The sequence below is a fragment of the Lepidochelys kempii genome, chromosome 5, assembly GCF_965140285.1.
Source record: "Lepidochelys kempii isolate rLepKem1 chromosome 5, rLepKem1.hap1, whole genome shotgun sequence".
Classification (NCBI taxonomy): Eukaryota; Metazoa; Chordata; order Testudines; family Cheloniidae; genus Lepidochelys; species Lepidochelys kempii.
The window spans coordinates 2,934,578-2,961,711 of NC_136384.1; positions in this window are offsets into that span (position 1 = coordinate 2,934,578).

Consider the following 27,134-nt stretch of genomic DNA (forward strand, 5'->3'; position numbering starts at 1 on the left):
GCTCTGTGGATGAGGGGAAAGCGGTGGACGTGTTGTTCCTTGACTTTAGCAAAGCTTTTGACACTGTCTCCCACAGTATTCTTGCCAGCAAGTTAAAGAAGTATGGGCTGGATAAATGGACTATAAGGTGGATAGAAAGTTGGCTAGATTGTCAGGCTCAACGGGTAGTGATCAATGACTCCATGTCTAGTTGGCAGCCGGTATCAAGTGGAGTGCCCCAAAGGTCGGTCCTGGGGCCGGTTTTTTTCAATATCTCCATAAATGATCTGGAGGATGGTGTGGATTGCACCCTCAGCAAGTTTGCAGATGACACTAAACTGGGAGGAGTGGTAGATACGCTGGAGGGTAAGGATAGGATACAGAGGGACTTAGACAAATTAGAGGATTGTGCCAAAAGAAATCTGATGAGGTTCAACAAGGACAAGTGCAGAGTCCTGCACTTAGGACGGAAGAATCCCATGCACCGCTCCAGACTAGGGACCGAATGGCTCGGCAGCAGTTCTGCAGAAAGGGACCTAGGGGTTACAGTGGACGAGAAGGTGGACATGAGTCAACAGTGTGCCCTTGTTGCCAAGAAGGCCAATGGCATTTTGGGATGTATAAGTAGGGGCACTGCCAGCAGATCGAGGGACGTGATCGTCCCCATCTATTCGACATTGGTGAGGCCTCATCTGGAGTACTGTGTCCAGTTTTGGGCCCCACACTACAAGAAGGACGTGGAAAAATTGGAAAGAGTCTAGTGGAGGGCAACAAAAATGATTAGGGGACTGGAACACATGACTTACGAGGAGAGGCTGAGGGAACTGGGCTTATTTAGTCTGCAGAAGAGAAGAGTGAGGAGGGATTTGATAGCTGCTTTCAAGTACTGGAAAGGGGGTTCCAAAGAGGATGGATCTAAACTGTTCTCAGTGTTAGCTGATGACAGAACGAGGAGTAATGGTCTCAAGTTGCAGTGGGGGAGGTTTAGGTTGGACATTAAGAAAAACGTTTTCACGAGGAGGGTGGTGAAGCACTGGAATGGGTTCCCTAGGGAGGTGGTGGAATCTCCTTCTTTAGATATTTTTAAGGCCCGGCTTGACAAAGCCCTGTCTGGGATGATTTAGTTGGGGATTGGTCCTGCTTCGAGCAGGGGGTTGGACTAGATGACCTCCTGAGGTCCCTTCCAACCCTGATATTCTATGATTCTATGTCTCACCCACACGACTTTGTGCCCGATCCTGCCCAGGGCTGGTGCACAGCAGGTACGAGGTAGAATGTGGTGAGCAGGACAGGGAGGACACCTGGTATTTAGCACCTAGAAGGCCCCGCTCAGCTGAGATCACCGTGCAGACACGGAGGGAGACAGTCCCTGCCCGGAGAACTTGCTCCCCGAACTCCTCATTTCTGGCCCCACCCCAGAGCCCTTACTCCCCTGCACCCCAACCCCCTAAGTGAGTGAGGGTGGGGAGAGCGAGCGACAGAGGGAGGCGGGATGGAGTGAGCGGGGGTGGGGTCTCAGAAAATGGGCGGGGCCTCGGAGGAGGGGTGGGGCAGGGGCGGGGCAAGGGTGTTCGGTTTTGTGCGAGTAGAAAGTTGACAACCCTCTGCAGGCTCAGGCCCTGGGTGGCAGGGGTCTGGCCTGCATGTGGCCTGGAGAAGGAGGAGGCCTTGTGTATTTTTCTGTTAAGTCAGCTGGCATGTCCTTCCCTCGCACACACCTTGGTGACTTGCCTTCCCCCGAGGCCCCGCAGGCTACGTGGGTGGGATATATTCATTGTGAGCTCCACAGCTGACTGCAAAGCGATAACAAAAACAGATCTAGGCATGTTCGACCCTGAGGCTAGCGGCATGGTAGTGCCAGGGTGTCATCAAATCTCTGGGGAGGAAACAAACAAAGGGGAAGGGGGGTGGGGAAGGGCCTCGAAAGAGCCAAGTTCTCTGGGTGCCTTTGCTTTTCTTGTGCAGAATCCTTAAGTAAATGCTCTTGAGTGACAACTGTGCCTTGCCAGCCAGCCTGGGCGGCACTGACAGCAAGAACAAGCCATTGTGTGGTGGCTACTCCCTGCAGCTTTTGTCTTCTTTGCTTTGTTCATTTTATTTGGCAGCCTTTTCTGTTCTGCGGTTAAACATGCACATGTAAAGGTCAGCTGCTCTCGGGCGAGCGGTTAAACCAAAGCCCAGAGGACTCCGTGAACATGAAATGATCCTTGGTACTTTTCGAAGGACACCACGGTGCCCTGGCCCAGCGGGAGTAGTGACATTCTCCCTGCTTAAAATCCCCTCCACAATTTCAGTTGGCTATGGGATTCTTTGTGGGTTTTTAATTTAAACTGTGGTCTGGCGTTCCTCTGCTCTTTTAAACAGCTGACACATTCTCCCCTATAAGTGGTTGCATATCTGTGATGAGTGATGGGTGTCTCATGCCCACAGAGTAGTTTCTGGAGTTGATTGACTTCATTGGCATTTTGGGTGCAAACTGCAATATTTCAATGTCCATCATGATCTCTTGTCATGGCGGATGCATTCCTCACACTACCGAGCCATGCTGCCCTGACATTCCCAAGTGAGATTGTTCATCAACCCCGGGCAGAGGGAGCTGCATCATCGCTATCTGAGTATCTATGCGTAGGGATGTGTCCAAGGCTGTGCAGCCGCGTGATGGCTGGAGGACACATTATGGCCTGAAGGTGGAGGAGATGCACCTGGGTCACCCATTATTGGGTTCTGGTCACCATCTTCTTCTCAGTGATTCTGGGAAGGGTGAAGGGGAAGGGCGCGCCCAGTGTGACATTTCTGAGAGCTGACAGGACTGCTGCATGCCTCAGCCTGGTTGCAACTCTGACTGTAGTCTGAGGAACCCAGGGGGCTTTCTCCATCCATTAGTCACAGGGGTCTGCTTCCCAGAGAGTGATTCAAACCTTCCTGCAAGTCCCCGTATGTGTGACGGAGCCACGCTCCATGCGGGATGGGCACTGCTTTCTACATTACTTCACTTCTTTGGGCCTTCTGAGTCTGTCATGGATGCAGCTGATGTTTTCATGTTGAGAGACGCAGCTACTAGGGGATGGGAAAGGTGGAGGAGGATGACACTCTCCAGAGCCCAGCAAAGTTCCCCTCCAAACAGCTGTGTTACTCATGCATCCATGTCGTTTGCTCCCTCGTGCCATATTGCACCTGGCATCCCCAGTGCTCGCAGCAGGGGATGCCCGCAGTGGAGTTTCAGATTGTGCAGTCGGGGCTCTATAGTAGGAAAGAGCTGGCCCTGCTATGATTTTTCCGAGCAGTTGGCGGGTGGACGACGTTATCCTGGCTCCCTTCATGGCTAGAATGTCTCCCATTTCTGTCAGTGGGACTCAGAACAGAATGGATGGCCAAGTCTTCTGCCCTGTGTCAGTGGTCCATGGCGACTGGTGTAGGTGACCGAGGGTGGAGAGAGCAGTCTGGTGTCCTGTTCTGCTAGCTACTCAGTGTGTTGCTCTTGAAGCCGAGTGGATTTCTCCTCCAGGCTGGTCTGGATGATTCCAGGGTGCAAGCACCTCTTGGGAGTCAACTCAGTGTCTAGATGGGACAGTTGAAAGCCTTGATCTCCACAGAGGAGGTGATGGCAGAGGGAGGAGAGCGAGGAGGTTGTTTGTGTCCCAGATATCCACCCCAGGGTTGAAGATCAGTTCCCTTCTCAGGTTCAATGTAATGTCCTACTCCTGATCTACCCAGCACAGATCAGACTGAGCGGAGTGACCCCAAAGGCATCCTGGCCATTTACAACTCTGCAGAGGGACTCTCCAACCAGACCCGCATTCTGTCTCAGGACCACCCTGTAGTGGATGCCAGGGGCAAAGACATAAGACAAAGAAAGAAGGAGGAAGAAGCCAACAAAATGCGCACATGGGCTGAAGATGGCGGGGAGGATATTGCCATGCAATCAGAGCCCAGGCTAGCTTTCATTGCAGCATGGCATTTGGATACGGTGATAATAGATAGACCGTAGATAGACAGTGTGTGCATGGCTGAGTGGGAGAGACCCAAGACAACCAGAGAGCAAGGTAAGAGGGAAAGGAAAGAGTGAGACCCCCCAGGGGGCTAGAGCTGCCAGGCAGAGGGAAGACCACCTGGGGACAGGGAGAGGAAGGGATGCCGGGGGAATGTCCCAGGGAAAAACATGGTGACCCAACACAGTGTTATTGCATTTGGTCTTTGAAGTCACCGGGCGCAGTGGCAAAACTGTGGAAAGTCCCTGGCCTGCTGTTCCATGTTTACTATTAAACTATGTACTATTCTGTTATGCTGGGCTGGCCTGGCGCCGAGCAAGGAGTGACTTTTTACCAGAAATGGAGGAGAGAGGCTTGTGCTTAACCCCTTAGTAGGACCCTGTGATCAGCCACAGAACCCGTGCTGCCCCCATGTGCCAGGGGCCAGCTTTTGGAACCATCAACTAGCTAGGGACAGACCTGCCCGCTGGGGCACCCTCGCAGCTAGGTAGCTTGGACTAGGAGCCTGGGGCTGGGTGGTCAGGGGTATAGGCTTCCACCAGAGTTGGAATCGGTTCCATGGTTATGGCGAGCAGTCAAAGAGCAATGGACCAATGAAAAGGGAGTGGGACTCATTCAGTGTGAGTGCTCAGACACGGCTCTGAAAGCCTCCAGCCAGGCTAAGGCGGCCCAGGGAAGCTGGTGTGTGGTCTGCAGGGCAAATTCACTCAGCTGCCACTTGTGATTACTGGTATTATGGCATATGTTTGCTTGCACTGTATTATTCACACGCCAGATGTCCCTGCATGCTGGATCAAGGTCCAGACAGGGCATGGACCCTGGTGAACAAGGGAGACCAAACTGGAACTGATCTGTCTCCAGCAGGCCAATCATACTAAACTTTCTGACTTTTTTCAGGTTCCCTTGCACTAAATTCATCATAACCTGTACATTCTCCTTAAAACAAGTGACATACTCCCCTATGGGCTGTCCTGTTTCCTCGGTACAGCCCTCCTAAGAGCCACCAGTCAAGTCTAGGGGTCCCCTCCCCTGCCTCCCTTACAGTAGATCAAAGTGGGCAAAGCCAATAGATTCTTGGGGAACACTTCTGTAGGCAGATAGAAGATAAGGGAGAAACACGTCCAAATCGATCTCATGCCTGGACACACACGTTCTTAGCATAGCTTTTAAAGTACCATTAAATCTTTCCATAAGCCCATTAGTTGCAGGGTGATAGGGAGCAGCCTTTACATGCTTCACTCCATATAAGTGCCAGCGTTGTTCAGAGACTGCAGACATGAGATTTGCACCACCGTCTGTCAAGATTTCTCTGAGAAAACCTACACAGTTGAATAAAGCTGTAGCCACTGTTGCAGCTTCAATACCTGCTGGCTTCAGGGTATCTGGTGGGAGAAACCAGCACAACAAAAATCTCTCTTTCCATTCCTGGAAGGGTTAGTGAGAGGTCCCACAGATCTACAGACACTCTGGTAACTGCCTGTTTAATAATGGGCAAAGGCTGCCATGGGGCTTTGCAGGGGCCCTTTAATCTCTTATGCTTCTGGCATAAGGCACTACTCTGACAGTCATCTTTTCCTGCCTCAAACTGGTGAGGCCAATAGAAATTCTGGTTCAGCCTGTCACAGGCCTTGTCCACTCCTGCAAATGGACGATCATGAGCTGCGTTCAGCAAGTCCCTCCTGTGTTCTCAGGTACAGGTGCCTACTTGCACACCTTCCCAGCCATCCTCTTTTTCCTGCTAGGACCCTCCCTATACAACAAACCTACCAAAACAAATCAACCTTTTCCTTCCCCAGCTGGGGCATCATTCTGAGCTGCAACTGTCCCTTGTTCCAGAGAAGGGTCCGCTTCCGGGGAAGCCACAAACTCCTTTTGCTTTTCACCTAAGCCCAGACCAGACTCCGGCACAACAGAAGAATTTTCAAATTCCTCCTCCGGGGAAGTCTACGCTACAAAATGATGCCGACCCACAGCCAAAGCAGGTGAATCAGATCCACGCTCTCTATGGGACCTGACTACAACATTAATACGCTTAGACGTGGCTAAAATGTTATTATCTATTAAAATAGCATCAGGTAGCAAATTTCTGGTGCCAACCACTACATCACCCGTAAAATCTTCCCACATGAGGTGGCCTGTAGCTAGAGGTGCGGTCATAGAAAATTCATCCACAGCTAATAGTAAGGCTTTTGCCAGGAAGTCTGTCCTCTTCCCCGACCAAACGTCGCTTAACCAAGGTGACGTGCGACGCAGTGTCTCTCCACCCAGTACATTCAATGCCATTCATTCTTGCACTCTTAATAAACTCTTCTCCACCTTCCCAAGACTCAGTCCAAATGGAGTTTATGGGCCCAATCTCCTCCTCTGCAATCTGCTTTGGGATCAAGGGGGTAGCCTTGGCACTCACGGTGGGGGCTGTGGATGCAGATTGTGGGTGACATTAAGTGTTGGGCAATTTGGTTTGATATGGCCAGGAGGCCTCACGGTGGCAGCAGAAGACCTTCCTTCCCTTAGGGCAAGAGTTTTTAGAATCTGGGCTCCCCTGAGGTTTTTTAACAAAGTTGGGAGTAGGTTTATTCCTAAACCCTCCTCCCTCTTACCCTGGGGAACAGGAGGATTTTCCTTCCCCTGAGGTTTGTGCCCCCCACGAGCCCTGGACTGACTCAGTACATTCATCAGCAATGTCTGCTGTTTCCAAAGCGGTGGAAGGTTTTTCGCCATGGATGGCTGCTTTTACCTCATCGGTGACTGTCCACTATAATTGTTCTTCTGCCATCAAGTCAAACAGCTTGTCAGAGCGACCTTCAGCCCCTTCCCCTACTATCCATTGTTCATATAATTACACATCTTGTCCACATATGCCACACGAGTGATGCTGTCAAACATTTGAAGATTTCTGTATTTCAATTGATAGGACTTGGGGTGATCTTAAGCCTCTCAATACATTTTCTGTACATTTCTTATACACCTTAGCACCACCCTCCTCCAGATCATTAAAAACTTGTCCCGCTTTCCCAGTCAACCTGCTTGAGAGGATGGACATCCATGAAGGGATTTCCCTACACCCCCCCTGACCCACCCCCCAGTTTTGTGAACTAGTTACATGCAGTGTTGCCAATTTAGTGATTGTTTGGAAATTTGAATTGAAATTGAAACATTAATACACACTTTAAAAGCATATACAGTGTATGATAAAATGCGTGTATCTGAAAGGTTTCAGAGTAGCAGCCGTGTTAGTCTGTATCTGCAAAAAGAAAAGGAGGACTTGTGGCACCTTAGAGACTAACAAATTTATTTGAGCATAAGCTTTTGTGAGCTACAGCTCACTTCATCGGATGCATTCAGTGAAAAATACAGTGGGGAGATTTATATTCACAGAGAAAGTGAAACAATGGGTGTTACCATGCACACTGTAAGGAGAGTGATCAGGTAAGGTGAGCTATTACCAGCAGGAGAGCAGGGAAGGGGTGGGAGGGCGGGGAAGAAACCTTTTGTAGTGATAATCAAGGTGGGCCATTGCAGGAACGTCTAAGGAGCAGTGGGCGGTGGGGGGGGGGAAATAAACATGGGGAAATGGTTTTACTTTGTGTAATGACACATCCACTCCCAGTCTCTATTCAAGCCTAAGTTAATTGTATCCAGTTTGCAAATTAATTCCAATTCAGCAGTCTCTCCTTGGAGTCTGTTTTTGAAGTCTTTTTGTTGTAACATTGCGACCTTTAGGTCTGTAATCGAGTGACCAGAGAGATTGAAGTGTTCTCCAACTGGTTTTTGAATGTTATAATTCTTGACGTCTGATTTGTGTCCATTTATTCTTTTACATAGAGACTGTCCGGTTTGACCAATGTACATGGCAGAGGGGCATTGCTGGCACACGATGGCATATATCACATTGGTGGATGTGCAGGTGAACGAGCCTCTGATAGTGTGGCTGATGTGATTAGGCCCTGTGATGGTGTCCCCTAAATAGATATGTGGACACAGTTAGCAACGGGCTTTGTTGCAAGGATAGGTTCCTGGGTTAGTGGTTCTGTTGTGTGGTGTGTGGTTGCTGGTGAGTATTTGCTTCAGGTTGGGGGGCTGTCTGTAGGCAAGGACTGGCCTGTCTCCCAAGATCTGTGAGAGTGATGGGTCGTCCTTCAGGATAGGTTGTAGATCCTTGATGATGCGTTGGAGAGATTTTAGTTGGGGGCTGAAGGTGACGGCTAGTGGCGTTCTGTTATTTTCTTTGTTGGGCCTGTCCTGTAGCAGGTAACTTCTGGATACTCTTCTGGCTCTGTCAATCTGTATCTGAAAAAGTATTATAGATCTGAAAAGTATGAACATGGACTAGCTTCCTTATACAGTTGTTATTTTTATGACCATGTCAGTGAATTCATTTCAGTGATGTTGGCCAACCTAATCATTTCAAACTATGATTTGTAAGCAAAGTCTAAACGAGCTCTCCCGGACAGCTAGCGATGAGCTGGGGGCTGGGGGGAAAGGCTTCAGGACCAGATTGTATTTACATTCACACCTCATCTACTTAGGTATCCAGCAAACAGAGCTGCCTTGCCCAAGTGATAGATTTTGGCTGGGGTTAGGTTACAAATCACTTGAATGAGGGGGGAAGAGGGGGAATGAAATGTTGTTTTTCTTATGATAGGAGTAAAGGGCAGTAGAACTGTCCTTAGCCTGTGCTGACTGAGGGCATGGAGAGAGAGGGTGGGGACAGGTGTTTTGCTTGACGGTCTGTCTGAGTCACAAGTACTGTTTGACCTGCCTCGCTCCCCTGTTTAAGGACAGAGCTGATTAGGCTCCATAGAGAGTCTTTTGTGTTCAGTGACCACTACAGCTGAAATCACGGAGAATCAGGACTAAGCGCTTAGACCGGCTGGGGGACAGCGTTTCTGTGGCAGAGACGGCCCAGCCTGCACTAGCAGCGAGGTTCCCCACTGAGAGCTCGGCTGAAATCACTGAGAATCAGGACTAAGCGCTTAGACCGGCTGGGGGACAGCGTTTCTGTGGCAGAGACGGCCCAGTCTGCACCAGCAGCGAGGTTCCCCACTGAGAGCTCGGCTGAAATCACTGAGAATCAGGACTAAGCGCTTAGACCGGCTGGGGGACAGCGTTTCTGTGGCAGAGACGGCCCAGCCTGCACCAGCAGCGAGGTTCCCCACTGAGAGCTCGGCTGAAATCACGGAGAGCCGGAGGAACCTCAAGAGACCCACTGGCAGAGGTCACAGTGGAGGTGGCAGCCGAAGGCGACGGCGCGGGGCCGTTGGCAACAGCGCGATGGAGTGAACGGTGGCACAACGAACAACAGTGGCCAGAGCGAACAGTGAGCCGCTGGAGGAACGAGCAAGGTGCCTTCTTGCCCCGCACCAGGGAGATGAACTCGTGTGAAAGCACCTCTGAACTCTGAGTCCCCACTGACCCAGGACAACACCGGTGAGTGTTAATGCCTATGTTAAGAATGCTGGAGACACAACACAGTTCATGCGAACACACATGGCTGTGGCATCCTACTGTCTATTTAAGCAAGAGATGCCACACGCTACGAACTGGAGGCCAATGTTAAGTGCATGGTCACGTGTTCATCCTGGAGCTGGACACTGGTTCCGAACAAGACCAGCAAATGCTCACTGTCTTTCTGCAGGAAACTCAACTGACTGGCTAGATGTATGCGGTGCAACAATGAAAGACTCAACAGTAGAAAAAGTGAAGAACTCTCTCACCACATTCAAAAAATTTGCATACCTGGCTGATGAATGCACCGATGCAAATGGGCATCAAGTATTAAGTCATTGTGTACGTTATCTTGATGTCAGCGGTAGGCCAGTAGATGCATTTCTAGATGTTCAAGTTATAGAGGACAGATTGGCTGCATCTGTGCAACCCACATCTTAGAAGAGTTAAATGCTTGTCAATAGGACCCCAAACAGGTGGCTGCTTGCGCATTTGTGCAAACTTCTCTGGAAGACACGGTGGAGCACAAGCTTTGCTCAGAGAAAAGTGTAACCCTAGTCTCTCCTATACACACTGCAGAGGCCATCTACTCCAAGCAGTGCTAGTACGGGCTGCAGACTCTTCAAAAGACATTTAAAAAGCTATACATTTCATGTCTTCATTATATTCTTTTTTCAGCAAGAGTCCAAAAAGACTGAGTATCTTGGAAAATATAGAAGATACACTGGGACTGAAGTTCAAATTAGTCCAACCTGGGAAAACCCTCTGGCTTTCTCATGAGCGATCCTTGGCTGTTGTCTTAAAATTACTCCAGCTGTTAATACTGGCTTTGGAAAGTATCTACCAAGATGGGATGGATCTAAGTAGTGAGGCTGGCGGATTACTTTTGCTACTACGTTCAGAGAAGACTATTGCCATTCTCTCTCTCTCGTAAGTCTACTGTTGAAACCGCTTGGGCCATTAAACAGTGCCATCCAGACATCTTTTAAAACAGTAGTAGATCTTTGTCCAGCAATAGAAGCTACATTTGGATCAATCTCAATCCGAGAGCTATCCATTGAAAAAGTACTGGAAGAAGCAAAGACTTCAGTCCAGAAGTTGACTAATAAAGGCAGTTATATTGAATCCTTAAGAGAAGAGGACAAGAAGTGTTTGTTAAGACAACTGAAAAAGTGCACAGACTTGATTCTTAAAAATTGACAACAGCGACTTCTAGATTCTACTCAACCTCTACGTAGCTTTTACAGATCCCTGTCCTATAAAACACCGACAGCTGAGTGGAGTGAGGCACGAGCAGCCATGGGGCTGCCGTGTGCTCAGGAGAGAATAGAGAATTTGAACACAGTGGAATATCATACAACGAATGAATGAAGATTTGACTTCAACTTCTTCTTTATCATCACTAGTGGCTCGACCTGATCTTTGTGCTCTGTTTCCTGGGCTGAGAGAAGTGGGAATTCATCTCTTGCCACTCCCAGTCACAACAGCCACAGCTGAGCGTTCTTTTGCCTCATTGAATAGAATTTTGTGTTCAGAAAGACGTCGCCTTCTGCCTGATCCTGTGACTGAACTAATGAGTATATCCATGGAAGGACTGGAAGTACCGGACACACGAGAAGCCACCAAAGCTGAACGCATTGCATTCAAGAAGTTCATTAACAGAGCTGTGCAAAATTATAACAAGAAACCAAGAAGGATGCAGACGTTGTGCTTCATAGAAGGCTTGAGTAGCCAACTTTAATTTGAGTGATGATTTTAAAATCTAATAAAATGGTCATGAAACATTTTTCAGTTTTTACTGTGGTGCCATACATCCCATCTTCACCCTCACGGTCTCACCCCTCATCAGCCCTGACCCCCTCTGTAAATTCGAACACCCCCACAGTTTCAATTCCTGGGGAAAACACTGCATCCATGTATCCTCTGGAATCAGATGGACCCCACACCGTCTGTCAATGGTGGACAGGAGCTCCTCAGTGCAGTCAGTCTCTTCAGAAATTGGGCGTTTTCTCCCACTCCCTGCTGTTGAGAGGGCCTGAACCCCCAGTCTGAGGCTGCTCCTCGTGCTGCTCCAGGACTTTGAGCAGCACTGTATGTGTTCTCTCCTCAAATACGAGCTGTTCCCTGCATCTTTGGTGGGCTTTTCCCTCCATTTCAGTGTTGGCTTAGACTGCTGCCAAATATTCCATGCATCTTTCGTGTGCGCTCTCCCCGCCTCAGTTTCCCTGATCCACAACTCCACCATCGTTATTTCTTCTTCCTGTTCTTTCTGGGTTTCCAGGAGTTGCAGTCGGGCCAGTTCCCTTGCAGTGTCTGGAGCTGCAGGGCATTTGGACGCCTGGTCATAGCTTATGAGCAAAGCTCTCCATTCCTTATCTGAGATTTTCCTCTTAAAGGATAATCCCCTTAGCAAGCACGAATGTTCCAGGTCTTTTGTCCCAAGACCCTCCTAAGACTGTAATTCCCTTATTGGGACCAATCTTTCACCCTTAAAAACTCTCAGTATCCAATTTAAACTTCTAACTGCCCTGGGGTTATGATCTATAAACCCAACTGACCTGGGGCACGTGAATCCTGTCACGACTGTCTGGAGTGGCTCCTGACCAGGAGTGCCTACCTCACGATGGACTGTCAGAAAACGACAGATGCCCCAAGCTGGTGATGTGTTGTATAATTAGATTTCACCAAGCCAGTAACAAATGAGAACTCCTAGGTCACTAAAACAGTCTTACCATGGAGTCACAGACAATCCCCTGAGATGCTGCAGTCTATCTTGTCTCCCAGACAAGCTGGACTTAGTGATAATGATCACTTACGCCAAAAATCACACCACATTTAAGTTGCTTCCAATTCCAACAGACCAGTCACTTACCCCAGATCCACTGGGATCCTCGATCTTACACCAAAGACAATGCTGGCAGCCAATGCTCTAGTAAACTAACAAAAGGGTTATTAGCTAAGAAAAAGGAATGAGAGTTATTGAGGGGTTAAAGCGGGTAAAATATGTACAGGTTGTCACGGAGTGTGGGGGAGTCCAGGCCCTGCACCCCTCTTCCTGGGATCCACTGAGACTCTCAGCCAGCCAGTAAAACAGAAGGTTTATTGGACAACAGGAACAGTCCCAAACAGAGCTTGTGGGTACAACCAGGACCCCTCAGTCAAGTCCTTCTGGGGGAGCAGGGAGCTTAGACCCCAGCCCTGGGGTTCCCTGTGTTCCTCCACCCAGCCCCAAACTGAAACTAAACCCACCCAGCAGGTTCCCTGCTGCAGCCTCTGTTCACATTCCTGGGCAGAGGTGTTACCTCCCCCTCCCCCTCCTGGCTCAGGTGACAGGCTCTCAGGTCTCCCATCCCCAGGGCACATTCCCAGGTCAACACTCCCCCCTCCCTGCTGAGTCACATCGTCACATCTCTCCCCCCTTCGAGACTGAACTGAGCGGGGTCACGCTGACCAGTGACCTGGGGAAGTTCGGGGCCCCCTCTCCGGGACAGCGCATCCGCTATCAGGTTGGCACTTCCCTTCACGTGGACCACGTCCATGTCGTAATCCTGCAGGAGCAGGCTCCATCTCAGGAGCTTGGCGTTGGCTCCTTTCATCTGGTGCAGCCAGGTCAGGGGAGAGTGGTCGGTGTAGACAGTGAAGTGTCGCCCGAAGAGATAGGGCTCTAGTTTCTTGAGGGCCCACACCATGGCCAGGCACTCCTTCTCGATGGCCGCGTAGTGTTGCTCCCGGGGTAGCAACTTCTTGCTCAGGTACACGATGGGGTGTCTCTCCCCCTTTTCATCCTCCTGCATTAACACCGCCCCCAGTCCCGTGTCTGAGGCGTCGGTGAACACCACAAAGGGCTTGTCAAAGTCTGGGTTTGCCAGAACTGGGCCACTGACCAGAGCCTCCTTCAGCGCCCGGAAAGCCTCCTGGCACTGCTCGGTCCAGACCACCTTGTCTGGCTTCCCCTTCTTGCATAGCTCCGTGATGGGGGTGGCGATGGCGCTAAAGTGGGGCACAAATCTTCGGTAGTATCCTGCCATCCCAATAAAGGCTTGGACCTGCTTTTTGGTGTGGGGAGCGGGCCAGTCTCTGATCACCTCCACCTTGTCTGGTTCCGGCTTTAGGCGGCCGCTCCCCACCCGATGGCCCAGGTAAGATACTTCCGCCATCCCCACCTTGCACTTCTCCGCTTTTACAGTCAGCCCAGCCCCCTGGAGTCGGTCCAGCACTTGTCTAACCTGGGACACGTGGTCCTCCCAGGTCTGGCTAAAGACACAGATGTCATCAATATACGCCACGGCAAAACTCTCCATCCCCCTCAGGAGCTGGTCCACTAGGCGCTGGAAGGTGGCCGGCGCTCCCTTGAGGCCGAAAGGCAGGGTCAGGAACTCATAGAGCCCCAGAGGGGTGATAAAGGCCGATTTCAGTCGGGCATCTGCATCCAGCGGCACTTGCCAGTAGCCCTTTGTAAGGTCCATGGTGGTGAGGTACCGAGCTCCTCCCAGCTTGTCTAGGAGCTCATCAGGCCTGGGCATGGGGTAGGCATCAGATACAGTGATGGCATTGAGCTTCCGATAGTCCACACAGAACCGGACCGACCCGTCCTTTTTGGGGACCAGCACCACCGGCGAGGCCCAAGGGCTGGCAGATGGCTGGATCACCCCCAAAGCCAGCATGTCCCGGACCTCTCTTTCCAGGTCCTGAGCAGTTTTCCCTGTGACTCGGAAGGGGGAGCATCTTATCGGCGGGTGTGACCCTGTCTGCACCCGGTGGACAGTCAGATTAGTGCGTCCAGGCTGGTTGGAAAACAGCTGTCGGTACGGATGCAGCACCTCCCTGACCTCAGCTTGCTGGGCAGGGGTTAGCTGATCCGAGAGGGGATTTGTTTCCAGGGGGAAACCAGCTCTGGTCCCAGGGAATAGATCTACTAAAGGGTCATCTCCCTGCTCTTCCCACTGTCCACACACGGCCAACACCACATTCCCCCTGGCATAATATGGCTTCATCATATTCACATGGTACACCCGGCGGTGGTGCGCCCGGTTCGACAGCTCCACCACATAGTTTACCTCATTGAGCTGCTTGACAACCTTGAAAGGGCCCTCCCAGGCGGCCTGTAGTTTGTTCTTTCTCACTGGGATGAGAACCATCACCTGATCCCCGGTGGCGTAGGCACGGGCCCGTGCCGTGCGGTCATACCAGACCTTCTGCTTCCTCTGGGCTCTGGCCAGATTCTCCCTGGCCAGGCCCATGAGTTCAGCCAGTCTCTCTCGGAAGATCAGGACATACTCCACCACTGACTCTCCATCGGGAGTGGCCTTCCCCTCCCACTCGTCTCTCATCAGGTCCAGGGGGCCCCTCACCCTCCTGCCATATAACAGTTCGAAAGGCGAAAATCCGGTCGACTCCTGGGGCACCTCCCTGTATGCGAACAGCAGGTGAGGTAAGTACTTGTCCCAATCCTGCGGGTGCTGGTTCATAAAGGTTCTCAGCATCATCTTTAGCGTCCCGTTAAACCTCTCCACCAGACCACTGGACTGGGGGTGATAAGCTGAGGCCCAGTCGTGCCGGACCCCACATTTCTCCCACAAGCACCGGAGCAGGGCCGACATGAAGTTGGAGCCTTGGTCTGTCAAGACTTCCTTGGGGAACCCCACGCGGCTGAAAATGGTCAGGAGCGCATCGGCCACGGTGTCTGCTTCAATGGAAGCTAAGGGCACTGCCTCGGGGTAGCGGGTGGCAAAATCTACCACCACCAGAATGTATTTCTTCCCCGACCGGGTCGTCTTGCTGAGAGGCCCCACGATGTCCATGGCCACCTTCTGGAAAGGCTCCTCTATGATGGGCAAAGGTCTCAAAGCCGCTTTCCCCTTGTCCCGGGCCTTCCCCACCCTCTGACAGGGGTCACAGGATCGGCAATACTGCCGGACCGTGGTAAAGACCCCGGGCCAGTAAAAGTTCTGTAGCAACCTCTGCCGGGTGCGCCGGATTCCCTGGTGCCCTGCGAGGGGGATGTCATGGGCCAGGTACAGGAGCCTGCGGCGATACTTCTGGGGGACCACCAGCTGCCTCCTGATCCCACAGGACTCTACTTCCCTTGTGGGAGCCCATTCTCGGTACAGGAACCCCTTCTCCCACAGGAACCTCTCCTGGCAGCCTCTCCTCATGGTCCGTACCACCCTGAGGTCGGCCAGGTCCCTGAGCTTCCGCAAGGAGGGGTCTTTCCTCAACTCGGCCTGGAACTCAGCAGCTGGGGCAGGGACGGGGCCCGGTTCCCTCTCGCTGGCCAGGTCTGAGGCCTCCGCCTCTCTAAGCCGTGCCCCTCGGCCCTCCCTCCCCACCAGGGTAGGGTCCTGCGCCTCCGGTGTGATACCCTCCCCGAGGTCAGGGCGCAGTGCCCCTCACCGGCTCTGGCTACGCGTCACAACCAGGGCGGCCTGGGGCTTGCTTGGCCAGTCCTCTAGGTCTCCCCCCATCAAAACTTCAGTGGGCAAATGGTGGTGTACCCCCACATCCTTGGGGCCCTCCTTGGCCCCCCATTTCAGGTGTACCCTTGCCACGGGCACCTTAAATGGGGTCCCGCCCACCCCTGTCAGGGTCAGATAGGTGTTGGGCACCACCCGATCTGGGGCCACCACCTCGGGCCGGGCCAGCGTCACCTCCGCGCCCGTATCCCAGTATCCATTGACCTTCCTCCCATCCACCTCCAGGGGAACAAGGCACTCTCTCCGGAGGGACAGCCCCGCGCCCACCCTGTAAACTGAGCACCCTGAGTCCAGAGCCTCCAGCCCTCTGGTGGAGCTGGCCTGGGGTACTCTTCCCTCCTGAGCAGGTGGTAAACTGGCAGCCCCCCTTTCCTGGGTCGTCTGCCCCTCGTCCAGCTGGGTCCCTACCCAGTTAACCCTGGGTAGGTTGGGTCTGCTCAGTCTGTCCCTGAGCCCGGGGCACTGGGACCGTACGTGGCCTCTCTGGCCACAGTGATAGCAGCTCAGGTCACGTTGGTCCCCTCGAGCAGGTCGGAGGGGCCCGACGCCAGGCGTTCCCCTTGGGAGGGGGTTCTCCCTATTTCCCCGCTGGGAGGCCCCCTGGTGACTCTCTCTCTGCATCGGGGGGGGCCTGTTCTTTTGGGGCTCCTCCCGGCTACCCCCTGACCGACTGTTCACAAACTCGTCGGCCAGCTGCCCTGCGTGCTGGGGGTTCTCGAGCTTTTTGTCCACCAACCACAGCCTCAGGTCGGAAGGGCACTGTTCATACAGCTGCTCCAGTACGATTAGGTCCAGCAGGTCCTCTTTAGCTCGGGCCCCAGCTGTCCACTTGCGGGCATACCCCTGCATCCGGTTGGCCAGTTGTAGGTAGGTGACCTCAGGCGTTTTACGCTGACTCCGGAACCTTCTCCGGTACATCTCGGGGGTCAGCCCAAACTCACGGAGCAGGGCCTGCTTGAACAGTTCATAGTCCCCTGCCTCCGGCCCTGTCATTCGGCTGTACACCTCCACGGCTTTGGGGTCCAGTAAGGGGGTGAGAAACTGGAGCCTGTCTGCAGGGTCAACCCTGTGCAGCTCACAGGCATTCTCAAAGGCCGTCAGGAAGCTATCCATGTCCTCCCCCTCCTTCCGCTGGGCCAGGAAGCACTTATCAAAGTTCCTTGCCGTCTTGGGTCCCCCCACACTCACCGCAGCCGCAGCCGGGGCCCCACTGCTCCTCAGCCTGGCCAGCTCCAGTTCATGCTGTCTTTGTTTCTCCTTCTCCTGACGCTCCCTCTCCTTCTCCTGACGCTCCCTCTCCTTCTCCTGACGCTCCCTCTCCTTCTCCTCCTGCTCATGTTGACGTTGTTTCTCCTTCTCCTGACGCTCATGTTGACGTTGTTTCTCCTTCTCCTCCTGCTCATGTTGACGTTGTTTTTCATGATCCTCCAGCTCCCTCATTTTCATCTCCCTCTCCCATTCCAGCCGCCTCCGCTCCAGGGATGGGGAGCTCCGCCGGGAGGATCCCCTGCTGGGTGCCGGGGTCAGGGTGCCCTCGGTATTCGCCGGGCTTCCCCCAACCCCTCCCCCGGACATAGGTAGGAAGGGTCTCGGGATGTCCTCAGCAGCAGTCTGACCCCTCCCAGCCCGGTCAGGCCCCAGGGCCCACGCTGCGTCCCCCGGGCAGCTTCCCTCAGGGACAGGGATCGGGTCATCCAAGTGATCCCTCTCCTCCAGCTGGGCAATCAGCTGTTCCTTGGTGGACCTCCCGATGCGCAGCCCCCTCTGCCTGCACAGCTCCACCAGGTCGCTCTTCAGGCGTTTAGCGTACATCTCCCTGCTGGCCACTCGCAGGCCGGGCAGCTTCCCACGGTTTCCAGGAAAAGCCCCTCGTGTGCCCGTCCTTCTTGAGGTCACCGACTCTTTGCCAGGGTCGAGCTGCAGACTCCTCCGCCCCTGGGACCGCTCGCTGCAATCCCCTGGGGGACCCTGTTACTGCAAAAGTCTTTCTCTCTGGTCACACATTCCCAGGGGTTAACCGCCCCCCGAAACCGTCTCTCTCTGAATCTTCAGCACGCCTGGTCCCCGTCAATTCCCCTTCGTTTTACTGCTCCCCAGTCACTTACTGCAGGAAGCGCCGTTCACGGGGTGCAGTACATCCCACCGCTGCCACCAGTTGTCACGGAGTGTGGGGGAGTCCAGGCCCTGCACCCCTCTTCCTGGGATCCACTGAGACTCTCAGCCAGCCAGTAAAACAGAAGGTTTATTGGACAACAGGAACAGTCCCAAACAGAGCTTGTGGGTACAACCAGGACCCCTCAGTCAAGTCCTTCTGGGGGAGCAGGGAGCTTAGACCCCAGCCCTGGGGTTCCCTGTGTTCCTCCACCCAGCCCCAAACTGAAACTAAACCCACCCAGCAGGTTCCCTGCTGCAGCCTCTGTTCACATTCCTGGGCAGAGGTGTTACCTCCCCCTCCCCCTCCTGGCTCAGGTGACAGGCTCTCAGGTCTCCCATCCCCAGGGCACATTCCCAGGTCAACACTCCCCCCTCCCTGCTGAGTCACATCGTCACACAGGTGAATCACAGTTTGTAATTCTAAATGGTGGCAGTGATGTAATAAACTGCCAGTCTCCCCGAAGTCTTTTCAGGGGACCCAGATTGTCTCTGGGGGTCTCTGCTTTTCATCTAGTGCCCTTCCCTGGAAGAGTCCAAACAGTCCAGGGAAGAAAGATTTTCCCTGAATCCTGCTCATAGCTTCTCACAGAAAACAAGCTGCCAGGATCACAGCTCACAAGGGTTCTTCCTTTGATGATGGAAAGTGAGGAACGTGTGTAGAGTCTGTGAGTGCCGATCGTCACATACCATGATCACTTTCTTTGAAATTAGCCTTTTTCTGTTAAAGTTCTTCATCTGCCTTCCACAAGGCTTCTCTCTTGTCAGATGGGTTATTTAGTGATGGGGTTTCAGAGTAACAGCCGTGTTAGTCTGTATTCGCAAAAAGAAAAGGAGGACTTGTGGCACCTTAGAGACTAACCAATTTATTTGAGCATAAGCTTTCATGAAGTGAGCTGTAGCTCACGAAAGCTCATGCTCAAATAAATTGGTTAGTCTCTAAGGTGCCATAAGTCCTCCTTTTCTTTTTTAGTGATGGGGGTACACACTATGTACATGTTTGCTCCTACCTTACACCAGGATACAGCTACGTGAAAACAATGCATGTAACAACCCGGTAGTTTTCATGAAGTTTTAACACCAAATGCATTCTTATCCGTTCAGTAATCACTTTGATCTACACTGATACATAAGCGAATGGGGCTGGCTTCCAGCCATGCATTTGTAAGCATTCAGTGAGGCCGAGGGCTTGGGCATGAGCTGGCACCTGGTCTGCCAGCATCACAAATGCTTCCCGCTTAAGGACTGCCGTGCCAACGTAGCATGCCACAGAGCACCATCAACCTGCCTGGGGCTGGCCGAGGGCCAGGATAACCCATAGCCCCTCCATCAAAATGCTCACAGTCGAGGCAGGAAACAGAAAAGCACATGGACAGGGAGGGGAAGAAATTGTCTTGTCAACCCCACCAAACCGTCATCACAGGGAGCATTGCACAGCAGGGAGCCCAAGGCTGGAATAGTCCCCCCTCCCCCGCCAATGGAGAACTTGACTCATCCCCAGGGAGCTGATCCATTGCAGAGAGGCCCACGAGTGCTATGAGAACATTATGAGACATTGCGTTCTGGAGACAGCAGGGTAAAACCCAGCCCCAGCTCCGCTAAAATCTCCCCTGGAAACCCCAGTCAGGCAGAGAGAGCTGGTCCTCCCTGGCCGAGGAGCAGAAAGGTGTTTCTCCCTTTGTTTGGGTGGGCAGAACTCAAAGCTATCCTGTTACCCAAAGCCATTACTGGCTACGCTGTGTGCATCAGTGCATCCCAGAGCCCAGCCAGGAGCTGACAGCTGAGAAAAACAATCCTGGGAAAGCACTCACCTGCCCACTGACCCCTGGGGGCCTGTGGCTGGCTGTGAACAGGCATCTCCGGCACCCCAGGGACCGAGGAGAAGGGTTTTGCAGTGGGGCGGCCTGGTCCAGGCCTCCTCGTCCTCAGGGGGAGGCAGTCGTGTGCGTGAGTTGAACAGGGCACCTGCAAGGCCAGGCCAGGCCGGGCACTCCTGCAGCTGCCTCTGCCCAGGCCTGAGTGGGGCACAGGAAGGTTTGTTTTAGTAAGAACCCCGCCTCCAGGAGAGTTCTGACCTGACCCAAAACAGGAACTCCCTGGGGACAACACCAATATTATAAAATTGCAAGCTGGTGCTGTGTTTGGGGGTGACACCCCCAGAGAGATTGGCATCGGCACTGCCTCGCCTGTTTGATGGCCTATTAAGGTCATGATGATGATCACTTTAGATAAGCTATTACCAGCAGGACAGTGGGGTGGGAGGGGGTATTGTTTCATGGTCTCTGTGTGTATATAAAGTCTGCTGCAGTTTCCACGGCATGCATCCGATGAAGTGAGCTGTAGCTCACGAAAGCTCATGCTCAAATAAATTGGTTAGTCTCTAAGGTGCCACAAGTCCTCCTTTTCTTTTTGCGAATACAGACTAACACGGCTGTTACTCTGAAACCTATTAAGATGTGACGATGTGACTCAGCAGGGAGGGGGGAGTGTTGACCTGGGAATGTGCCCTGGGGATGGGAGACCTGAGAGCCTGTCACCTGAGCCAGGAGGGGGAGGGGGAGGTGACACCTCTGCCCAGGAATGTGGACGGAGGCTGCAGCAGGGAACCTGCTGGGTGGGTTTAGTTTTCAGTTTGGGGCTGGGTGGAGGAACACAGGGAACCCCAGGGCTGGGGTCTAAGCTCCCTGCTCCCCCAGAAGGACTTGACTGAGGGGTCCAGGTTGTACCCACAAGCTCTGTTGTGGACTGTGTTCCTGTTGTCCAATAAACCTTCTGTTTTACTGGCTGACTGAGAGTCTCAGTGAATCCCAGGAAGAGGGGTGCATGGCCTGGACTCCCCCACACTCTGTGACAACTGGTGGCAGCGGTGGGATGTACTGCACCCCGTGAACGGCTCTTCCTGCAGTAAGTGACTGGGGAACAGTAAAACGAAGGGGAATTGACAGGGACCAGGCGTGCTGAAGATTCAGAGAGAGACGATTTCAGGGGGCGGTTAACCCCTGGGAGTGTGTGACCAGAGAGAAGGACTTTTGCAGTAACAGAGTCCCCCGGGGCATTGCAGCGAGCGGTCCCAGGGGCGGAGGAGTCTGCAGCTTGACCCTGGCAAAGAGTCGGTGACCTCAAGAAGGACTGGCACACAAAGGACTTTTCCTGGAAACCGTGGAAAGCTGCCCGGCCTGCGAGTGGCCAGCAGGGAGGTGTACGCTAAACGCCTGAAGAGCGACCTGGTGGAGCTGTGCAGGCAGAGGGGGCTGCGCATCGGGAGGTCCACCAAGGAACAGCTGATTGCCCAGCTGGAGGAGAGGGATCGCTTGGATGACCCGATCCCTGTCCCTGAGGGAAGCCGCCCGGCAGACGCAGCGTGGGCCCTGGGGCCTGACCGGGCTGGGAGGGGTCAGACTGCTGCCCAGGACATCCCGAGACCCTTCCTACCTATGCCTGGGGGAGGGGTTGGGGGAAGCCCAGCGAATACCGAGGGCACCCTGACCCCAGCAGCCAGCAGGGGATCCTCCTGGCGGAGCTCCCCATCCCTGGAGCGGAGGCGGCTGGAATGGGAGCGGGAGATGAAAATGAGGGAGCTGGAGGATCATGAGAAACAACGTCAACATGAGGAGAAACAATGTCAACATGAGCAGGAGGAGAAGGAGAGGGAACGTCAGGAGAAGGAGAAACAAAGACAGCATGAACTGGAGCTGGCCAGGCTGAGGAGCAGTGCTGGGCCCCGGCTGCGGTGAGTGCGGGGGGACCCAAGACTGCAAGGAGCTTTGATAAGTGCTCCCTGTCCCAGCGGAAGGAGGGGGAGGACATAGATAGCTTCCTGACGGCCTTTGAGAATGCCTGCGAGATGCACAGGGTTGACCCTGCAGACAGGCTCCAGTTCCTCACCCCCTTACTGGACCCCAAAGCCGTGGAGGTGTACAGCCGAATGACAGGGGCGGAGGCAGGGGACTATGAACTGTTCAAACAGGCCCTGCTCCGTGAGTTTGAGCTGACCCCCGAGATGTACCGGAGAAGGTTCCGGAGTCAGCGTAAAATGCCTGAGGTCACCTACCTACAACTGGTCAACCGGATGCAGGGGTATGCCCGCAAGTGGACAGCTGGGGCCCGAGCTAAAGAGGACCTGCTTGACCTAATCATACTGGAGCAACTGTATGATCAGTGCCCGTCCGACCTGAGGCTGTGGCTGGTGGACAAAAAGCTCGAGAACCCCCAGCACGCAGGGCAGCTGGCCGACGAGTTTGTGAACAGTCGGTCAGGGGGTAGCCGGGAGGAGTCCCAAAATAACAGGCCCCCCCCGATGCAGAGAGAGAGTCACCATGGGACCTCCCAGTGGGGAAATGTGGAGAACCCTCTCCTAAGGGGAACGCCTGGCGTCAGGACCGTCCGACCCGCTCGAGGGGACCAACGTGACCTGAGCTGCTATCACTGTGGCCAGAGAGGCCACGTACGGACCCAGTGCCCCAGGCTCAGGGACAGACTGAGCAGACCCAACCTACCCAGGGTTAACTGGGTAGGGACCCAGCTGGACGAGGGGCAGACGGCCCAGGCAAGGGGGGCTGCCAGCTTACCACCTGCTCAGGAGGGAAGAGTACCCCAGGCCAGCTCCGCCAGAGGGCTGGAGGCTCTGGACTCAGGGTGCTCGGTTTACAGGGTGGGCGTGGGGCTGTCCCTCCGGAGAGAGTGCCTTGTTCCCCTGGAGGTGGATGGGAGGAAGGTCAATGGATACTGGGATACGGGAGCGGAGGTGACGCTGGCCCGGCCCAAGGTGGTGGCCCCAGATCGGGTGGTGCCCAACACCTACCTGACCCTGACAGGGGTGGGCGGGACACCATTTAAGGTGCCCGTGGCAAGGGTACACCTGAAATGGGGGGCCAAGGAGGGCCCCAAGGATGTGGGGGTACACCACCATTTGCCCACTGAGGTTTTGATGGGGGGAGACCTAGAGGACTGGCCAAGCAAGCCCCAGACCGCCCTAGTTGTGACGCGTAGCCAGAGCCGGCGAGGGGCATTGCGCCCTGACCTTGGGGAGGGTACCACACCGGAGGTGCAGGACCCTACCCTGGTGGGGAGGGAGCACTGAGGGGCACGGCTCAGAGAGGCGGAGGCCTCAGACCTGGCCACTGAGGGGGAACCGGGCCCCATCCCTTCCCCAGCCGCTGAGTTCCAGGCCGAGTTGAGGAAAGATCCCTCCTTGCGGAAGCTCAGGGACCTGGCTGACCTCAGGGTGGGACGGACCATGAGGAGAGGCTGCCAGGAGAGGTTCCTGTGGGAGAAGGGGTTCCTGTACCGAGAATGGGCTCCCACAAGGGAAGTAGAGTCCTGTGGGATCAGGAGGCAGCTGGGGGTCCCCCAGAAGTATCGCCGCAGGCTCCTGTACCTGGCCCATGACATCCCCCTCGCAGGGCACCAGGGAATCCGGCGCACCCGGCAGAGGTTGCTACAGAACTTTTACTGGCCCGGGGTCTTTACCACGGTCCGGCAGTATTGCCGATCCTGTGACCCCTGTCAGAGGGTGGGGAAGGCCCGGGACAAGGGGAAAGCGGCTTTGAGACCTTTGCCCATCATAGAGGAGCCTTTCCAGAAGGTGGCCATGGACATTGTGGGGCCTCTCAGCAAGACGACCCGGTCGGGGAAGAAATACGTTCTGGTGGTGGTAGATTTTGCCACCCGCTATCCCGAGGCAGGTGCCCTTAGCTTCCATTGAAGCAGACACCGTGGCCGATGCGCTCCTGACCATTTTCAGCTGAGTGGGGCTCCCCAAGGAAGTCTTGACAGACCAAGGCTCCAACTTCATGTCGGCCCCGCTCCGGTGCTTGTCGGAGAAATGTGGGGTCCGGCACGACTGGGCCTCAGCTTATCACCCCCAGTCCAATGGGCTGGTGGAGAGGTTCAATGGGACGCTAAAGATGATGCTGAAAACCTTTATGAACCAGCACCCGCAGGATTGGGACAAGTACTTACCTCACCTGCTGTTCGCGTACAGGGAGGTGCCCCAGGAGTCTACCGGATTTTCGCCTGTCGAACTGTTATATGGCAGGAGGGTGAGGGGCCCCCTGGACCTGATGAGAGACAAGTGGGAGGGGAAGGCCACTCCCGATGGAGAGTCAGTGGTGGAGTATGTCCGGATCTTCCGAGAGAGACTGGCTGAACTCATGGGCCTGGCCAGGGAGAATCTGGCCAGAGCCCAGAGGAAGCAGAAGGTCTGGTATGACCGCACGGCGCGGGCCCGGGCCAACGCCACCGGGGATCCGGTAATGGTTCTCATCCCCGTGAAAAAGAACAAACTACAGGCCGCCTGGGAGGGCCCTTTCAAGGTCATCAAGCAGCTCAATGAGGTAAACTATGTGGTGGAGCTGTCGAACCGGGCGCACCACCGCTGGGTGTATCATGTGAATATGATGAAGCCATATTATGCCGGGGGAATGTGGTGTTTGCCGTGTGTGGACATTGGCAGGAGCAGGGAGATGACCCTTTAGTAGATCTATTCCCAGAGCTGGTTCCCCCCTGGAAGCAATTCCCCTCTCAGATCAGCTAACCCCTGCCCAGTAAGCTGAGGTCAGGGAGGTGCTGCATCCGTACCGACAGCTGTTTTCCAACCAGCCTGGACGCACTAATCTGACTGTCCACCGGGTGCAGACAGGGTTGCACCCACCAATAAGATGCTCCCCCTTCCGAGTCACAGGGAAAACTGCTCAGGACCTGGAAAGAGAGGTCCGGGACATGCTGGCTTTGGGGGTGATCCAGCCATCGGCCAGCCCTTGGGCCTCGCCGGTGGTGCTGGTCCCCAAAAAGGACGGGTCGATCCGGTTCTGTGTGGACTATCGGAAGCTCAATGCCATCACTGTATCTGATGCCTACCCCATGCCCAGGCCTGATGAGCTCCCAGACAAGCTGGGAGGAGCTCGGTACCTTACCACCATGGACCTTACAAAGGGCTACTGGCAAGTACCGCTGGATGCAGATGCCCGGCTGAAATCGGCCTTTATCACCCCTCTGGGCCTCTATGAGTTCCTGACCCTGCCTTTCGGCCTCAAGGGAGCGCTGGCCACCTTCTAGCGCCTGGTGGACCAGCTACTGAGGGGGATGGAGAGTTTTGCCGTGGCGTATATTGATGACATCTGTGTCTTAGCCAGACCTGGGAGGACCACGTGTCCCAGGTTAGACAAGTGCTGGACCGACTCCAGGGGGCTGGGCTGACTGTAAAAGCGGAGAAGTGCAAGGTGGGGATGGCGGAAGTATCTTACGTGGGCCATCGGGTGGGGAGCGGCCGCCTAAAGCTGGAACCAGCCAAGGTGGAGGTGATCAGAGACTGGCCCGCTCCCCACACCAAAAAGCAGGTCCAAGCCTTTATTGGGATGGCAGGATACTACCGAAGATTTGTGCCCCACTTTAGCGCCATCGCCACCCCCATCACTGAGCTATGCAAGAAGGGGAAGCCAGACAAGGTGGTCTGGACCGAGCAGTGCCAGGAGGCTTTCCGGGCACTGAAGGAGGCTCTGGTCAGTGGCCCAGTTCTGGCAAACCCAGACTTTGACAAGCCCTTTGTGGTGTTCACCAACGCCTCCGACATGGGACTGGGGGCAGTGTTAATGCAGGAAGATGAAAAGGGGGAGAGACACCCCATCGTGTACCTGAGCAAGAAGTTGCTACCCCGGGAGCAACACTACGCAGGCATCGAGAAGGAGTGCCTGGCCATGGTGTGGGCCCTCAAGAAACTAGAGCCCTATCTCTTTGGGCGACACTTCACCGTGTACACCGACCACTCTCCCCTGACCTGGCTGCACCAGATGAAAGGAGCCAATGCCAAGCTCCTGAGATGGAGCCTGCTCCTGCAGGATTACAACATGGACGTAGTCCACGTGAAGGGAAGGGCCAACCTGATAGCGGATGCGCTGTCCCGGAGAGGGGGCCCCAAACTTCCCCAGGTGACTGGTCACAGTGACCCCGCTCAGTTCAGTCTCGAAGGGGGGAGAGATGTGACTATGTGACTCAGCAGGGAGGGGGGAGTGTTGACCTGGGAATGTGCCTGGGGGTGGGAGACCTGAGAACCTGTCACCTGAGCCAGGATGGGGACGGGGAGGTGACACCTCTGCCCAGGAATGTGGACGGAGGCTGCAGCAGGGAACCTGCTGGGTGGGTTTAGTTTTCAGTTTGGGGCTGGGTGGAGGAACACAGGGAACCCCAGGGCTGGGGTCTAAGCTCCCTGCTCCCCCAGAAGGACTTGACTGAGGGGTCCAGGTTGTACCCACAAGCTCTGTTGTGGACTGTGTTCCTGTTGTCCAATAAACCTTCTGTTTTACTGGCTGACTGAGAGTCTCAGTGAATCCCAGGAAGAGGGGTGCAGGGCCTGGACTCCCCCACACTCCGTGACATAAGGGTCATCGGCTGTACAATGAATTCATTGAAAGGAACCAGGGCTACACCTTATCACTCAGCAAGGCATGCAGTGGCATGCCTACAGTGGACTGAGGACTCTGCGGCTTTTCCATGCCATGTGCTGGACAGTTTGTGTTTGGGACAAAGGAAGGACCAACCACATGGCAAAAGGAATATAAAAGGCAGCTGCCCCGTCTCCATTTGGTCTTCAATCCGGCTTCTTATCTCTTAAAAAAGGGAAGAAGGAAGATCCTGGGAACTACAGGCCAGTCAGCCTCACCTCAGTCCCTGGAAAAATCATGGAGCAGGTCCTCAAAGAATCAATCCTGAAGCACTTGCATGAGAGGAAAGTGATCAGGAACAGCCAGCATGGATTCACCAAGGGAAGGTCATGCCTGACTAATCTAATCGCCTTTTACGATGAGATTACTGGTTCTGTGGATGAAGGGAAAGCAGTGGATGTATTGTTTCTTGACTTTAGCAAAGCTTTTGATATGGTCTCCCATAGTATTCTTGTCAGCAAGTTAAGGAAGTATGGGCTGGATGAATGCACTATAAGGTGGGTAGAAAGCTGGCTAGATTGTCGGGCTCAACGGGTAGTGATCAATGGCTCCATGTCTAGTTGGCAGCCGGTATCAAGTGGAGTGCCCCAAGGGTCGGTCCTGGGGCCGGTTTTATTCAATATCTTCATAAATGATCTGGAGGATGGTGTGGATTG